This window comes from Scomber japonicus, chromosome 2, assembly GCF_027409825.1.
Source record: "Scomber japonicus isolate fScoJap1 chromosome 2, fScoJap1.pri, whole genome shotgun sequence".
Classification (NCBI taxonomy): domain Eukaryota; kingdom Metazoa; phylum Chordata; class Actinopteri; order Scombriformes; family Scombridae; genus Scomber; species Scomber japonicus.
The window spans coordinates 42177955-42183839 of record NC_070579.1 but is presented as its reverse complement, the minus strand read 5'-3'; positions in this window follow the sequence as shown (position 1 = coordinate 42183839).

Here is a 5885-nt window from a genome sequence, read left to right as displayed (position 1 = left end):
CCTCATTCGAGGGTCCTGGCTCTATTCCACAACCTAACCCTAACCCTAACCCTAACCCTAACCCTAACCCTAACCCAAATAAGTCAAACTAAATAATAATTAAGGACAATAAGTCTAAATAAATAAAAATAAAAACAAAGTAACCCTATTCTGGAAGATGGGGATGGGGGGCTGACCATCACAGGATGGAGAGTGCACCTCCGGGACCCACATTTGTGGATCCTGGCTCTACCCCTTAACCTAACCCTAACCCTAACCCCCTAACCCCCTAACCCTAACCCTAACCCAACCCTAACCCTAACCCTAACCCTCCAGGGACCGGGCTTATTACCCCCATCCTAACCCTAACCCTAACCCTAACCCAACCTGGAGTCTAACCCAAAACCTACGCCTAATCCTAACCCTAACCCTAACGTGCTCTAAACTACTTTCTGGGCAGTGAGATTTTTCATCAACACTTTGTACAATTTTCGGAATTTTTCAAAAAATACATTGATTCCTATGGGAAAACGGTTTTCTCGCGATAACTCGAGAACGGTACATCCTAGAGACTTGCAACCCATCTCCGTCTGCCATAATTCGGCCACGCCCGACACGTAGACACCAAGCACGTGTCTCTACGACCTTCCGTTCCGGAGATATCAACAAAAACACTTGTTTTTCGACCATAACTCCGCCCCCCTATTACGGACATCGACGATCCTAGTATCCATCAACGCGGCCTGACGAGACAAACACATGAAGGTATGGCACATTTTGATACGACCTTCCTATCAAGAGTTATTCACAAATATGTCATCCTCAAATATGTCATCGTGGTTATCATCCCCATTCCCTAACCCTAACCCTAACCCTAACCCTAACCCTAACCCTAACCCTAACCCTAACCCAAATAAGTCAAACTAAATAATAATTAAGGACAATAAGTCTAAATAAATAAAAATAAAAACAAAGTAACCCTATTCTGGAAGATGGGGATGGGGGGCTGACCATCACAGGATGGAGAGTGCACCTCCGGGACCCACATTTGTGGATCCTGGCTCTACCCCTTAACCTAACCCTAACCCTAACCCCCTAACCCCCTAACCCTAACCCTAACCCAACCCTAACCCTAACCCTAACCCTCCAGGGACCGGGCTTATTACCCCCATCCTAACCCTAACCCTAACCCTAACCCAACCTGGAGTCTAACCCAAAACCTACGCCTAATCCTAACCCTAACCCTAACGTGCTCTAAACTACTTTCTGGGCAGTGAGATTTTTCATCAACACTTTGTACAATTTTCGGAATTTTTCAAAAAATACATTGATTCCTATGGGAAAACGGTTTTCTCGCGATAACTCGAGAACGGTACATCCTAGAGACTTGCAACCCATCTCCGTCTGCCATAATTCGGCCACGCCCGACACGTAGACACCAAGCACGTGTCTCTACGACCTTCCGTTCCGGAGATATCAACAAAAACACTTGTTTTTCGACCATAACTCCGCCCCCCTATTACGGACATCGACGATCCTAGTATCCATCAACGCGGCCTGACGAGACAAACACATGAAGGTATGGCACATTTTGATACGACCTTCCTATCAAGAGTTATTCACAAATATGTCATCCTCAAATATGTCATCGTGGTTATCATCCCCATTCCCTAACCCTAACCCTAACCCTAACCCTAAACCTAAACCTAACCCTAAACCTAAACCTAACACTAAACCTAACACTAAACCTAACACTAATCCTAACCCTAATCACTATTCTAACCCTAAACCTAACATAACCCTAACCCTAGTTTTCATATCCCATAATAATATTAATTTCTTTAATAAATACATTTTAAATAAATAAATTCATGATAAAAGATTTATAAATATATAATTTAATTTTCTATAAGCATTTAATTTTATTATTGTAATGGGAATCATTTGTTAAAAGGGTTAAAAATACATTAAAATCACATTATTTCATTTTGTTTGGCGTTTATGGGGTTAAAAAAGACAAGCTGCATATTTATTTTGAGTTAAAACTTCCGTTAAGGGAAAAGTTTCGAACCTGCGCGCGGCAGAGTATAAAAGGCAGAGCCTCATTTTAAGTTCATTCAGACACAGACAAGCGAAGGAGAAACACCTATAACAAGCAGCTCATTGGAATTCAGTGTGTGCCAGGCCTGAAGAAGATTTCGACACGAAATCGAAACGTTGCCCATTGGCACACCTTTTTGATTTTATAGGGATTAAAACACTTTAATTTAAAAACAATTTGATTTTTTTATTTAATACAATTTAAAAACAATTTGATTTTTATTTTTAAAGTTTAAAAAGACTGTTTGATTTTTTATTCGCAATTCATTTGGCTATTATTCAAAACACCTATACTTGATATACATTTTAATTGATACCTACCTTAAAAACAAACAAGTTATTACATATATAGCAAAGGCGACACCACAACAACAACAACAAAGGGAAACAAATACACGGTTAGAGGTCCCCCAAGGATGGGGGACTATTGTGACGACGACGGCTGGACTACGGTGCGTTACGGCCGCCGAGGCCAACGTCACCGCCAGCGCTTTCGGGACAGGAGTGGCGGCGCCGGTCAGGGGATGGCCCGTGCACCGTCCGGTTCCTCCAGGGACCGGGCTTATTACCCCCATCCTAACCCTAACCCTAACCCTAACCCTAACCCTAACCAACTGAAAAGGACAAATAAGTCAAACTAAATAATAATTAAGGACAATAAGTCTAAATAAATAAAAATAAAAACAAAGTAACCCTATTCTGGAAGATGGGGATGGGGGGCTGACCATCACAGGATGGAGAGTGCACCTCCGGGACCCACATTTGTGGATCCTGGCTCTACCCCTTAACCTAACCCTAACCCTAACCCCCTAACCCCCTAACCCTAACCCTAACCCAACCCTAACCCTAACCCTAACCCTCCAGGGACCGGGCTTATTACCCCCATCCTAACCCTAACCCTAACCCTAACCCAACCTGGAGTCTAACCCAAAACCTACGCCTAATCCTAACCCTAACCCTAACGTGCTCTAAACTACTTTCTGGGCAGTGAGATTTTTCATCAACACTTTGTACAATTTTCGGAATTTTTCAAAAAATACATTGATTCCTATGGGAAAACGGTTTTCTCGCGATAACTCGAGAACGGTACATCCTAGAGACTTGCAACCCATCTCCGTCTGCCATAATTCGGCCACGCCCGACACGTAGACACCAAGCACGTGTCTCTACGACCTTCCGTTCCGGAGATATCAACAAAAACACTTGTTTTTCGACCATAACTCCGCCCCCCTATTACGGACATCGACGATCCTAGTATCCATCAACGCGGCCTGACGAGACAAACACATGAAGGTATGGCACATTTTGATACGACCTTCCTATCAAGAGTTATTCACAAATATGTCATCCTCAAATATGTCATCGTGGTTATCATCCCCATTCCTAACCCTAACCCTAACCCTAACCCTAACCCTAACCCTAACCCTAACCCTAACCCTACCCCTAACCCTAACCCTAACCCTAACCCTAACCCTAACCCTAACCCTAACCCTAACCCTAACCATTCCCCACCCCAACCTTAACCCTACCTTCAACCTAACCCTAAACCTAGCCTTACCCTCAGGCTTACCCCACCTTCTCCTTACCCTAAACCTAACCTTACCCTCAACCTAACCCTAAACCTAACCTTACCCTCAAACCAACCCTAAACCTAACCTTACCCTCAACCTAACCCTAAACCTAACCTTACCATCAACCTAACCCTAAACTTAACCTAAACCTAAACCTTACCCTCAACCTAACCCTACCTTCTCCTAACCCTAAACCTAACCTTACCCTTAACCTAACCCTAAACCTAACCTTACCCTCCACCTAACCCTAAACCTAACCTTACCCTTACCTAACCCTAACAATTTCCTTACCCTAAACCTAACCTCACCCTCAATCTAACCCTACCTTCTCCTTACCCTAAACCTAACCTTACTCTCAACCTAACCCTAAACCTAACCTTACCCTCCACCTAACCCTAAACCTAACCTTACCCTTACCTAACCCTAACAATTTCCTTACCCTAAACCTAACCTCACCCTCAATCTAACTCTACCTTCTCCTTACCCTAAACCTAACCTTACTCTCAACCTAACCCTAAACCTTACCTTATCCCTACCTAACCCTAACCTTTTCCTTACCCTAAACCTAACCTTACCTTCAACCTAACCCTAAACCTAACCTTTCCCTCAACCGTACACTAACCCTACCTTACCCAATCCTGACCCTAACCTAACCATTCCTCAACCTGTGTTTTTTTTTTTTTTTTTTTTGTTTTTTTTTTTTTTAAGCCCCAGCTTCTCTTATCTCCACTTCTCAAACAGAACTGCAGGTGTCCCGCAGGAACCGGACCCCGGAAAATAGAAATAAAATAATACCACTGCCTGTCTCCCAGTTTTATTCATTTTTATCCAAAAGTGTCCAAATAACACTATTTTTAGTTTTTGTTAGGATGTGTTGTTTATTTAACCATTTTACTACTATGGTGGTCGTTCTTATTTATTTATTAATTTTATTTTTATTATATATATATTTATGAGTGTTTTATGGGGTGAATGGGCTGGATTGGTATGAATTTTAGTGTGATGGTTTTACATGGATTTTGATAACTTTTATCCTGTTTTTATATGTTTAAGAGGCCTTTTGTCTCCTTCTTACTCTCTATTGTTGGTTTGCTTTTTAATGGTGTTTACATGTATTTATTTGTTGGATGTATATTTTTATTATATATTAATTTTTATTTATTTAGCTTCACCCATCCGATTCATTTACTTCCATATACACTCCTATGAACTTTTTATGAAATTTTATATATTAATAAATATTATAATTTTATTTCATTTTATTTTATTATATTTATATTATATATTTTATTTATATAATTTTTTGGAATACTTTTCTTAATTTAAATACATATACATAATTTTGGTTTTATGGTTTTAGTTTGCAGCACATCCTTACAACTCTCCTTTATACAATAGCCCCTGTTTTTAAAGGAAATATATACAGAGGTTAACTTACCCGTTGGGATTTTAGATTTATTTGTTTTGTTTTTTTGGGAGGCACGTGGTGGGTGGGTGGCCACATTGGCTGCTCCCCTGTCTGTGGGAGACGTGGGATTACCGGCTCGGGGACTTGAACCCTGCTCCCCCGGTTGATAGTCGGTGCAGGTACACATGTACTATTCCAATTATATAAAAACCATTTACTTCTTCCCCCATTTACCATCCACACATCACTACACCAGAAATATACAGTTTTAGCCCAAGTCTGTAGGCCAGTGCATTTAAAGTTTAACCTACTTCCCCTGAACCCCAACCCCAACCCCAACCCCAACCCTAACCCTAACCCTAACCCTAACCCTAACCAACCCTAACCCTAACCCTAACCCTAACCCTAACCCTAACCCTAACCCTAACCCTAACCCCAACCCTAACCCTAACCCTAACCCTAACCCTAACCCTAACCCTAACCCTAACCTCCCTAACCCTAACCCTAACCTCCCTAACCCTAACCCTAACCCTAACCCTAAACCTAAACCTAACCCTAAACCTAAACCTAACACTAAACCTAACACTAAACCTAACACTAATCCTAACCCTAATCACTATTCTAACCCTAAACCTAACATAACCCTAACCCTAGTTTTCATATCCCATAATAATATTAATTTCTTTAATAAATACATTTTAAATAAATAAATTCATGATAAAAGATTTATAAATATATAATTTAATTTTCTATAAGCATTTAATTTTATTATTGTAATGGGAATCATTTGTTAAAAGGGTTAAAAATACATTAAAATCACATTATTT